The following is a 13,151-nucleotide window of genomic DNA, read 5'->3' on the forward strand; positions in this document are numbered from 1 at the left end:
CAATTCCCAATCAGAGCAGCCAGGGAGACTAGGCCCTCTGATGATGATACTCATGCACCTGTTCAGCTACACATACACACAGATAAAACTCCTAATTATACTGCAGCTGAAGCTGAACACTCAGGGAACCTGCAGGAATCTGAAATGAACTAAGAATGGAGGAAAACATGGCAAGCTGATCCAACAGAAACAGATCATAGCATCAGAACATGAACAGACCGCAATCTGCGGTCACAGCTCGTAACACACACATGAAAAAAAAGTAAAAATTACATGAAGAACGTATAAGACACAGGGCTGGATTAAGGAAGGGGAGACAGGGGCGGTTGTCCCATGGCTCCCATACAGTGCTATGTGAAGTCAGTCAGACAGCACATTCTGAAGAAGGAGTTCCCACCAGCGGCTGAGCTATTGAGCCACTGAGGATGACGTAAGTGTAGAGCGAGTCTCATGGGATAAGGATGCAAAATCCCGTGAGACAGTGACCTGGGAGCCAGCAGAGTCTGTTGGTGGTGGAGTCGCATAATGTCCCTGTCCATGCTGCAGCATCCAGGTAAGAGGCTGCTGTGCAATGTGATGCAATGTGTGTGTGTGTGTGCAAGTTCTTGATTTGCCATCACTAGTACTATTGGAGGCCCCCACAAATTAATTGCCGCTGGGCCCCCACCAGCCTCAATCTGGCCCTAATAAGATATACAATCAATTACGAAGCTGCCGTCAACTTACACTAAGAACAGTAATACAAAAACCTTAAGATGTACAGAGAGTATAAGCGTGCCCAGGAAGAGGAACACTAATAAAAACTTAGCCAACAGTGACAGTTAATTGAGGGAAATTGGAAGATAATTATCAATCATCCGGAGCTCATATCATGCTGTATATTGTAAACTCTTATGAATTTGTTGTCTGGTGGCAAGGGGAAGTGTATCAATATAACTTTTTCTCAAAGAAGCCTGTATGTTGTTCCTTCTCGTATACGTTCTCAATCTACTCCATCCGAAACGGTATCCAGATGATAGATAGACAGTGTCTAGTTAGACAGTCAGACAGACACCATATGTTAGACAGACATTAGGTCGACAGGGTCAAAAGGTCAACAGAGTCAAAAGGTCGACATGAAAAGGATAGACAGTACAAAAGGTCAACAGGTCAAAAGGTAGACGGTAAAAATGTGGACATGAAAATGGTCGACATAAAAAAGGTAGACAGTTTTTTTAAAATTTTACATGTTTTTGGACCTTTTCATACCTTCTCTATCCATGTCGGCATAGAGTTGGTTATAAACCTTGCCCGAAGTGTAGCAAGCGAAGCGAGCCCTGTGCCTTTCTACAGTTGGGGGTCCCAGATGACAAAACTATCCACACAAACCCCCCCAAAAAATGGTGTCTACCTTTTTATGTCGACCTTATGACCCTATCGACCTTTTGTACTGTCTATTTTTTCGTCTACCTTTAGTCCATGTCGACCTTTTGACCCTGTCGACCTTTTGACTGTTCAACATGTGGTGTCTGTCTATTGACTGTCTAACTACACACTGTCTATCTGCTATACCATACCCATCTGAAACACGTGCTTCAAATTTTCCTTGTTAAGAAGAGAGGAAGGAATCACTTTAAATCCAATTTTGGAGGATAGTTTTTCTACCTGCTGTACTTATGGGCAATTGTAGCTTCTTACAGCCCTTGTAATTCTCTGATTATCAAGAAAAAGCCCAAATACAGCCCGATGAGGTTTGAAAGGAACATAGTTCACCAGCTGGTTCTCATAGTTCACCAGCTAGTTCTCATAGTTCACCAGCTGGTTCTCAACATAATTAAGGACCCTCAACCAAAAATGTAAGATATCACGCTCATTATGGGAGCATCTTGGACACTGGTGAGGATCGGACAGTCCCATCAAATAGCACCGCCTAGGGGTAAGATATGGTGAAGACTATTGAGGAACAATTTAATAAACATGATGGATGGTAAAAATGAGGAGCGGAAACAACGAATCAGTTGAGGAACTGATAGAGAAGTGAAGTGTTGTAACCAATGCGACATACCAATTCTGACGTGGGAATGGTCAGCTATCTCCCTAAGGAAGGTATGATGAATGGTGAAGGCTTTATGCATAGGTGGATATTGTCTCAAAAGAAGGTCAAGGGAATTATCCCAATCCCGCTTCGATAATGCTCTAATAGTATAACTAATGTAATGTTGATCCTGCAAGAAGGCCATAGGATAAGGTCTTAAAATCCCAAATTTGTCTGAGTATACAGGTACAGTATAGTATGTCAGTGGTCGTTTAGTTAAAGTATCAACCAAATGAAGTACAGAATATTAGAGATGAGTGGATCTGGTTCTCGGAAAACCAGACCCATCCAAACTTAGGCACCTGAGTGCGGCTCGGGACTTCCCGCCAGATTTGGATTCCAAAATGAGGCAAAACTTCATCCCGCTGTCGGATTCTCGCAGTGTTTTGGATTCTATATAGGTAATGGTGATCGGCGCCATTTTCAATCCAGCTGTAGGGAGTGCATGGAACGGACGTGTCTGTCTCAGTGATGGGGCGTGTGGCGTGGAGTGGATCTGCTGGCTGCATCCAGTGACAGCAAGGGGTGATCTGACTTCAATCATATTAGTCCAGGAGTGCTGGTGTATCTGACAACTGTGATGATCTCATCTGTCCATACATACAAGGGCTCTGCCGCAGTGTTGAAAAAGCCCAGTATAATACTATGTGTACATCCAGGGGCTGGTGTGTCTCCAGGGGTGCTGTCATCTGGTGTATCTGACAAGGGGTGATCTCATATGTCCATATACAACAAGGGGCACTGCCCCAGTGTTACACCCCCCCCTCCAGTATACTGTGTGTAAAGTGTGTATACATCCAGGGGTGGTGTGTTGTATATATTAGTATCAGTCCAAGGGTGCTGTCATTTGGTGTATCTGACAAGGGGTGATCTGTCCATATATATCCAGAGGCTCTGTCCCAGTGTTAAAAAAAACGCAAGTACACTGTGTGTAAAGTGTGTATACATCCAGAGGCTGGTGTGTCGTATATATCAGTATCAGGCCAGGGGTGCTGTTGTCCGGTCTATCTGACAAGGGGTGCTCTGTCCACCTATGGATAATCTGGCCATCCATCCAGGGGCTCTGCCCAGTGTAAAATTTAAATAATAAAAGCTAAAAAGTGGAAGCAAGGAAGAGGCAAACAACTACAGACCAGTGAGTCTTACATCAGTAGTAGGGAAATTGATGGAAACACTCTTAAAAGAAAGAGTTGTAGATTATCTCAAATCCGGCAATTTACAGGATCCCAAACAGCATGGATTCACTGGGGGGAGATCATGTCAAACAAATCTTATTGACTTTTTTGATTGTGTGACTAAAGTGATGGATAAAGGTGGAGCCATGGATATAGCTTATCTAGACTTTAGTAAGGCTTTTGACACAGTTCCACATCGCAGACTGCTAAATAAACTTGAAAGTTTGGGATTGGATATTAGGATTATTGAATGGATAAGATCTTGGTTGAAGGATAGAAAACAGAGAGTTGTGGTAAATGGAGTGCATTCACAGGAGGGAAATGTTACCAGTGGAGTACCCCAGGGATCTGTACTTGGACCAGTGCTTTTTAATATCTTTATTGGTGACATTGCAAATGGCATTAAAGGGAAAGTATGCCTTTTTGCAGATGACACAAAGGTATGCAACAGGGTAGACACACCAGGTGGGGTAAAACAAATGATTGAGGATCTAGGTAGACTAGAGGAATGGTCAAGAGTCTGGCAATTACAGTTTAATGCCAAAAAATGCAAAATCATGCACTTGGGTCTCAAAAATCCTAAAGCTAAATACAGTATTAATGGCACTATACTGGAAACTACTGAGGAGGAAAGGGATCTAGGAGTCACTATTTCAGATGACTTAAAAGCAGGTAAGCAATGTAACAAGGCAATGAGGAAGGCTAGTCAGATGCTTGGCTGCATTGGGAGAGGAATCAGCAGCAGAAAGAAAGAAGTAATAATGCCACTGTATAGGTCATTGGTACGGCCTCATCTAGAATACTGTATTCAGTTCTGGAGGCCATATCTTCTAAAGGATATTAATACATTAGAAACTGTACAAAGGAGGGCAACTAAAATGGTGCATGGCCTACATCACAAAACATACCCAGAAAGACTAAGAAATCTCAATATGTATAGTTTGGAGCAGAGAAGGGAAAGGGGAGACATGATAGAAACTTTCAAATATATGAAGGGTTTTAACAAAGTCCAGGAGGGAAACATTCTCCAAATGAAGAGAAGCAATAGGACACGAGGACATGCACTGAGACTGGAGGGGGGGGGGGGGTTCAGGGGAAATTTGCGGAAAAATTATTTCACAGAAAGGGTAGTGGACAAGTGGAATAGCCTCCCATCAGAGGTGGTAGAGGCTAAGACAGTAGAGCAATTTAAACATGCATGGGATAGACATAAGGATATCCTTACAAAGAAATAAGGATCAAATAAGGTTAGTGATAAAAAATAATATAAAAAATAAAAAAAAAATAAGGGGCAGACTAGATGGGCCAAGTGGTTCTTATCTGCCGACAAATTCTATGTTTCTATGTTTCTATGTAAAAAGCCTAATATATGTGTGTGTATATATATATATATATATATATATATATACACTGCTCAAAAAAATAAAGGGAACACTAAAATAACACATCCTAGATCTGAATGAATTAAATATTCTTATTAAATACTTTGTTCTTTACATAGTTGAATGTGCTGACAACAAAATCACACAAAAATTATCAATGGAAATCAAATTTATTAACCCATGGAGGTCTGGATTTGGAGTCACCCTCAAAATTAAAGTGGAAATATACACTACAGGCTGATCCAACTTTGATGTAATGTCCTTAAAACAAGTAAAAATGAGGCTCAGTAGTGTGTGTGTCCTCCACGTGCCTGTATGACCTCCCTACAACCCACACAAGTGGCTCAGGTAGTGCAACTCATCCAGGATGGCACATCAATGCGAGCTGTGGCAAGAAGGTTTGCTGTGTCTGTCAGCGTAGTGTCCAGAGCATGGAGGCGCTACCAGGAGACAGGCCAGTACATCAGGAGACGTGGAGGAGGCCATAGGAGGGCAACAACCCAGCAGCAGGACCACTACCTCCGCCTTTATGCAAGGAGGAACAGGAGGAGCACTGCCAGAGCCCTGCAAAATGACCTCCAGCAAGCCACAAATGTGCATGTGTCTACTCAAACGATCAGAAACAGGCTCCATGAGGGTGGTATGAGGGCCCGACGTCCACAGGTGGGGGTTGTGCTTACAGCCCAACACCGTCCAGGACGTTTGGCATTTGCCAGAGAACACCAAGATTGGCAAATTCGCCACTGGCGCCCTGTGCTCTTCACAGATGAAAGCAGGTTCTCACTGAGCACATGTGATAGACGTGACAGAGTCTGGAGATGCCAAGGAGAACGTTCTGCTGCTTGCAACATCCTCCAGCATGACCGGGTTGGCAGTGGGTCAGTAATGGTGTGGAGTGGCATTTCTTTGGGGGGCTGCACAGCCCTCCATGTGCTCGCCAGAGGTAGCCTGACTGCCATTAGGTACTGAGATGAGATCCTCAGACCCCTTGTGAGAACATTTGCTTGTGCGGTTGGCACTGGGTTCCTCCTAATGCAAGACAATGCTAGACCTCATGTAGCTGGAGTGTGTCAGCAATTCCTGCAATACGAAGCCATTGATGCTATGGACTGGCCTGCCCGTTCCCCAGACCTGAATCCAATTGTGCACATCTGGGACATCATGTCTCGCTCCATCTACCAACGCCACGTTGCACCACAGACTGTCCAGGAGTTGGCGGATGCTTTAGTCCAGGTCTGGGAGGAGATCCCTCAGGAGACCATCCGCCACTTCATCAGAAGAATGCCCAGGCATTGTAGGGAGGTCATACAGGCACGTGGAGGCCACACACACACTACTGAGCCTCATTTTGACTTGTTTTAAGGACATTACATCAAAGTTGGATCAGCCTGTAGTGTGTTTTTCCACTTTCATTTTGAGGGTGACTCCAAATCCAGACCTCCATGGGTTAATAAATTTGATTTCCATTGATAATTTTTGTGTGATTTTGTTGTCAGCACATTCAACTATGTAAAGAACAAAGTATTTAATAAGAATATTTCATTCATTCAGATCTAGGATGTGTTATTTTAGTGTTCCCTTTATTTTTTTGAGCAGTGTATATATATATTTATATTTTGTTTTATCTGCATTCCAGTGTACTGTACAATTTTTATAAGTACTGTGACACTGCAGGTCAGGCCGCTGTATATTATTATTTCGTACTCATACACATAATGTGCCACACTGTTGGTGATATTAAATCACAGTGTTTGATTACTATTTCGTACTCATATACGTATTGTGCCATACTGGAGGTGTTACATTTTGTGTGTGCTGTACCCCACTTCATTCGTGTTTGTGGATAGATACAGTATGGAGGACAAACAATTGAGAGGAGAGCAGGAAGCACATACTAGTGGTGCAGGTGCTGCCAGCAGTCATGACGATATAAGTCTGTCAACGTCATCTACGAAGGCCGATGCCCAGGGGCATAGAGGGCTTAAGTCAGGGCATGTAAAATCATTTAATTTTACAGTGGTAAAGAAAAAAACATCAAAAGGAAAGTTAGCTTTATAGGCAGTAATACAAACTGTGCATTCAGAATCAGGGCCATTAGACATTCTTGCGGAACATTTAGCGGTGTCCACATCAGCTATGTGTGAGTCTGACATTTCTCTCACTGTCCTCATAGAGAAGCCTCTCTAACCTCCTTCCACCATCTGCACATGTGGGGAGCAGTACAAGTTAAGATGGTGATGATGAGGATGACATAATAGAAATTGAGGATTCGTGTGTGGAAGTGGAAAAGAATGATGGGGATATGTGTGTAGTACTAATATCTAACACTGAGGATGTTGTTGATGTTGTTTGTGTTACTCAGTGACTGCAGTTCTTGACCTTGATAAAAAGAAAGCCATTACGATGTCTCAGCAGAAGACCAAAAAAGCCACCTGTTGGGTGTGGCATTATTTTACCCCAATCCTGACAATGTTTGTGAAAGCAGATGTTCCATTTGTGAGGCTAAAGTTAGTAGAGGTAGGAGCGTTAGCCATCTAGGCACCTCCTTCATCTTACGTCATTTGCGGCGAAGACATGAAATTTATTTGACATGATTATAATGTTATTAACAGCCTCATCATCAACATCCTCAGAGTCATTACTGATCGGATGGTAGCCTTTCTAAAAGTTATTTTGTGGGGGCCCAAACAAGCCAATCAGTTCATTCCTGTCACGATCCGAGTATCTGGACGCCATTATTTACCTTTCAGGTGTCTCCTAAGGCTGTCCCAGCGTCCTAGGCCCGGGTCCCAGCTGTGATGCAAGCACTCATACTTCATATCCCATCTCTGCTGATCCGTGGATATTGTTCCTCAATGCCCGGGTGACTGGCATGGCGTCACCTGCCGGCGGGGCCTCGGGCATCATCTCCATATTCCTAATGCATACAGGGCATGTGGCATTTCTCATCTACTGCAGCCGCGGCCGTCCATGCTGAAGGTTGGGACGCAGGCCGGCGTTCTCTGTGTTCACCGCCGCCATTGCAGAGGAATCTCCATGTGGTGAATACAAACAGCTTTCCCTCCACAGGCCGGTATGGGCGCAGCCATCTTGGTTCCAGTCACATGATCCTGACCTCCAATCCATAGCTCTGCTGAGATCTGCATAATTAAGTAATTCAATCCCTTTACACCTAAGGGTATAAAGGGACTGAGCCTGCACTAGGAAATCGTCAGTGCTTTGGTTGTCAAACCTTGTTTCCAGTCTCTCTCTCTCCTGTGGTTACTTGTTCCAGGTTTCCAGCTCCTGTCTCCAGTTACCACTAAGAGACCCGCACCAGCTTACCACCTTGCGGTGCAGCCTGACTCTGCAGTCTTCCATGACTACTCCAGCTTCCAGCTGCAGATCCATCTGCTTTCAGCGGTCAGCTTCCAGCAGTGTTCAGCTTTCTTAAAGTGCCGGTGCTTCTCCAGCGAATACCTACATACCAGCGGTATCCGCAAACCATCGGTACCTGCATACCATCATTTCATATTTCTTCGCTCCCTAGCTTCATTCAACTACCTGGCTGGTTCCATCCAGCATCCACTCCGTGTTATCTACCTGGCTGGTTCCATCCAGCACTCACTCCGTGTTTTCAACACCTGGCTAGTTCCATCCAGCATCCACAGCAGTCTTCTCAGCTACAGCGTTACCAGCTTCAAGTACTACATCTGCTGGTGTGTTCCTCGGCTACTCTCACTACTACGGACGGGTCTGGTAAGGACATTCCATCACTGGGACATTAAGAACTGTACCTCATCCTACCAGTACCCTGTGGCTCCTGCCAAGTTTATAATGATCCAGGAACTGTACCATTTTATCTACTGCATATCTTTATTCATTTACTACTGCTGTGAATACGGAGTTCTGTTAATAAACTTTTATTGACTTTTAAATCCTGGTTGTCATGGTCACGCCTTCGGGCAATCCTTTTACATTTTACTTACATGTCTAGGGGTCTGATTAAACCTCCCAAGTTTAGTTTTACCTCAGCCCCTACAACTGAGGCTTCCTCCCATCAGCTCAGGCCCTCAGTTGTGACAATTCCCTGTCGCTGAAATGATTGGTTTGTTAAAAACTGTGCATGCCCTGTTTACTATATATAACACAAGGGAGGATGGGAGAGCCCAAGGACAATTCCATCTTGCACCTCTTTTCTTTGCATTATGTGCTGTTCGGAACATTGCTGACTGTGATAACAAGTATTTGTATAGTTTATTAAACTGCCACCCTGTCTGCCACTGCAGTGCTATTCTGTTTCCTAGATGTGCCATGTTGGAAGTTTAAGTGTCACATGTTTGTGCCGGCCACTGCTGTTGCTTAGTTTAGTAATCCAGCTACCCCGGTGCAACCTTTAGGCCTAAACTGGATGAAAACAATATTGTGAGCTGTGAGGTGGTCAAAATTTACTGGAATTTAGTGGACATTAATGTTATTGATTTTAATAATACTGTAGGAATAAAAACAGGCCCAAATTCTGTGATTTTAGCTGTTTTTATGATTTAAAAAAAATACAGATCCAAAACTTGCAACAGAGGTTTTGGAAAAACAAACACAGATCCATAACACGAAGGAGATACAGATTCAAAACAAGAACCCAAACCCCGAGATTTGGGCCGACGCACATCTTTACAAAATATAAATTTCGCACTCTCCCTCCCCCCAAACGACTGCAGCTTAGGGGGCACTGCGTGTGACAGCGCAGGACCCAATCTGCACGGCCCTGTGCGTGTTCAGTCCACCCATTATCGGAGTATTACGCAAACTATTGAGATGCCATGATATACAGATGTGTCATCATACATGGTGTGCCAGGTTCCGTGTGACTTGACTCGCGCCAAACATCTTTTTTTCATCCGTTTTGCTCTAATGTGCGTAGAAATCACAATGCGATGCAACAAAACCTCTTCACAAGGCTACACTGATTAATTTGCTATGATGCAGCGACTGTGGCTTTTTTTCACACCAAGTTCTATTGTGCTTTATATGCAACTTTGTACATACACCATATAAGTAATCAGAACCAGGACTCACTGAATTCACCTAAATTCAAAGCCAGTGGTTATACCCAGAAATCATTAAAATCTAAAGGGGATGGAGAATAGGAGGCAGGCAGAGGCCTAATCAGAGGCACCACAGGAGGCTATGGAAAATCGCCGCCTCTGCTAAACCGTTTCCCACAGCTGACTGAATCGGGCAGCACTGACCGTTATCGGCGGAGTAAACCCCACGGCAAAGTGAATATTCCCTGTTATGTTCGTTAGTTAAACATGGGGATTTAGAGAAAATATAACATACATAAAATATAGCATGTCCTTGACGCCTGTCTCCATGTTAGTGTTGTGTTGTATATTGGAGGTAATTCCAAGTTGATCGCAGCAGGAATTTTGTTAGCAGTTGGGCAAAACCATGGCCCTCATTCCGAGTTGTTCGCTCGGTATTTTTCATCGCATCGCAATGAAAATCCGCTTAGTACGCATGCGCAATGTTCGCACTGCGACTGCGCCAAGTAACTTTGCTATGTAGAAAGTAATTTTACTCACGGCTTTTTCATCGCTCCGGCGATCGTAATGTGATTGACAGGAAATGGGTGTTACTGGGCGGAAACACGGCGTTTCAGGGGCGTGTGGCTGAAAACGCTACCGTTTCCGGAAAAAACGCAGGAGTGGCCGGAGAAACGGTGGGAGTGCCTGGGCGAACGCTGGGTGTGTTTGTGACGTCAACCAGGAACGACAAGCACTGAACTGATCGCACAGGCAGAGTAAGTCTGAAGCTACTCCAAAACTGCTACGAGGTTTGTGATCGCAATATTGCGATTACTTCGGTCGCACTTTTAAGAAGCTAAGATACACTCTCAGTAGGCGGCAGCTTAGCGTGTGTAACTCTGCTACATTCGCATTGCGACCGATCAACTCGGAATGAGGGCCCATGTGCACTGCAGGGGAGGCAGATATAACATGTGCAGAAAGAGTTAGATTTTGGTGGGTTATTTTGTTTCTGTGCAGGGTAAATACTGGCTGCTTTATTTTTTACACTGCAAATTAGATTGCAGATTGAACACACCACACCCAAATCTAACTCTCTCTGCACATGTTAAATCTGCCTCCCCTGCAGTGCACATGGTTTTGCCCAACTGCTAACAAAATTCCTGCTGCAATCAACTTGGAATTACCCCCCTTGTCTGTTTTGTATAGTTTCATTTTATATAATAAAAGGCTAACGCTGCTCCTCACCTCTATGAGGGCAATTCTATAAAAATAAAACATTGTACATATGGAAAAGAAAATGTTATCTCAAACTATTGTTTAACACAGTTATTTGCATACATGCATCACTATTTTTAGCTCTTCTGTTTTAAATAAACACCATATACGTTTACAGAAGCATGCACATTATTTGCTGAGCCTCATATATAAGAGTATCATTTGGCCACTAACCTCCCTCTGAGCCAAAATGCAAGTTCTACTTTGTAGTCTACCAATTACACAAGGAAATCTTTTGTAGCCGGATGTGCTTGTTAAATTCATTCATGGGTAAAATTGCTGGAAGATTGGCTGTATTCATTTATAGTACATGAGCTCATATCTTGGCCAGTGTGTGCTTGGGGGACTTTTCTAATATGGGTTACTGTCCTTAACTGATGTACTTAAAATATAGCATACAAAACAGTACATATAAAAGCATTTTTAAGAGATCATTTTGTATAATCATGTTTTAATAGCCAGACCTGAATGAGTTATTGATAGCAAGTGTGATGAGAAAATTGGTACTTGCATATGTAAGAAATAAAAATAATGCAGTTGCCTAATTGGTATGCAGTTGCCTATATTGTATGCAGAAAATGTAATAGTTGCCTTTTATACAAGTTGATTATTTCAAATTGATTCATATTATGGGAGACTTGTATAATCACCTAGGCAGGGCTGCCATCAGAAATTTTGGGGCCCGGGACTTACAAAATAAACAGGTCCCCCCCCCCCCCCAAAAAAAAAGATTCTGCTGCACCACTCCACCCCTATGTGATGTCACATATAGGTGGAACATTGCAGACCCGCAGGAATGATTCACACGGACCTGATGCGCAGGGAAGGCTGGTTTTAAGAAGTCCTCCTTGCACATCAGCCCGTTGTTTTTACACAACAGGTGCAGCTCTCCAGTTATAAGTGGTAGGAGCCAGGGGTGGGCCCCCCTCTCTGTAAGGGCCCTGGTAACCAGTCCCCGCAGTCCCCCCCTGATGGTGACCCTGCACCTAGGAAAAAAGGATGTGCACAGTACTTATAAAAGGATGTACTGTATAATGTATAAGATATATGTTGCTCGGCTAAACCTTAGGATGTATTATGTATGTACTATAGGTTCATGCTGTTGTTTGTATTGTTTCAAATTACGAGTATATATGCGTAATTCCACAAGGGAGGAGAGATCATATGACAGTATATGCAGGGGCGTAACTAGAACTTTGTGGGCCCCATAGCAACATCTTGAAAGGGCCCCCCCACCCAACCCCATTGGCTTTGAGAGGTAAAACACCACCACACATTTGCCCCCACGTGAAAAAAAACCCATACCCAGCACTGCTGCTCAGTCTCTCACCACTGCACAGCTAACTCCAGTCCCAGTCTTCACTGCAGCCTGACTTGCAGCTGTGGCGTCAGTCATCAGATTTAGGCAGGCGTGGACAGTGTGCAGCAATGTGAAGTATAACATCAGGCAGCTGTCAGTAGGGTCACGCCCGGGAGGTGTCTGGGCCTCTTGGAAATGCCCAGTGCTGCCTGGACAACAGCTGAGAATGGCAGTTGGTCTAAAGCAATGGCCGCACCTCCTCCCTATGGCCCTCTCCTCCTTTCCTAGAAAAGCTAATGCTGCCAGTGTTAGACACTGACCCTGTGCAAGTACTGCCAGATTAAGGACCACATCTAACAATTTATGTAGTAGTTTCAGACTCCCTGGCGTTGACTTAATCAGAGCAGCAAGACGCCAGGTGTGCGTCGAAACGCGTAGGAAAAGTGACTGAGGAATTAGCTTACAATCTGCACAGCATTTTTGTGGTCATACCAGGAGCATGAGATGACCCGGGGTTTCTACCTCCTTGTGAATTGGTGACTATAACATCTGATCCTTTCATTCTGATGTATGCTGTATATTGTCCCATCCTCATGTTTTTAATGAATATCAGATGTGGAAATTGAAGAAGGTTTTTATCAAATGGGTGGACAGTCTTATAATTGTCATCCATACGCATATAAACAGTTATCTTAAATGTAAGCAAATTAGCTACGTATTGAGCCTACTGATCATAGGATCAAGTGGACATTTACTATCTGTTAAGTATTTGACTTTCTAATCACCATCATTGTGTGAACATATATTAGAGCTTAATTGTTTATTAGATGTTGTTTGTTTGATAAGGTCCACATCTGCCCAGAGCTGAAATTTATGAAGGGCCTATTGTGTGGCGGCCAAAGGGGTGTGATGATCTCCACAGGGAAGTTTTTACAG

At 43.8% G+C, this 13,151-nt stretch overlaps 1 long non-coding RNA gene across 1 annotated transcript in view; it reads right to left on the reverse strand.

Annotated features, from left to right (window-relative positions):
• LOC134928956 (uncharacterized) overlaps window positions 1-12,466 on the reverse strand; it is a 339,293-nt gene extending 326,827 nt beyond the window's left edge. The window contains exon 1 of the long non-coding RNA XR_010178156.1: window positions 12,246-12,466. This is a non-coding gene — a long non-coding RNA (uncharacterized LOC134928956). The remainder of the gene's footprint in view (window positions 1-12,245) is intronic.
• Between the last annotated feature and the right edge of the window lie 685 nt (window positions 12,467-13,151).

This window comes from Pseudophryne corroboree, chromosome 5 (genome assembly GCF_028390025.1).
Source record: "Pseudophryne corroboree isolate aPseCor3 chromosome 5, aPseCor3.hap2, whole genome shotgun sequence".
NCBI lineage: Eukaryota > Metazoa > Chordata > Amphibia > Anura > Myobatrachidae > Pseudophryne > Pseudophryne corroboree.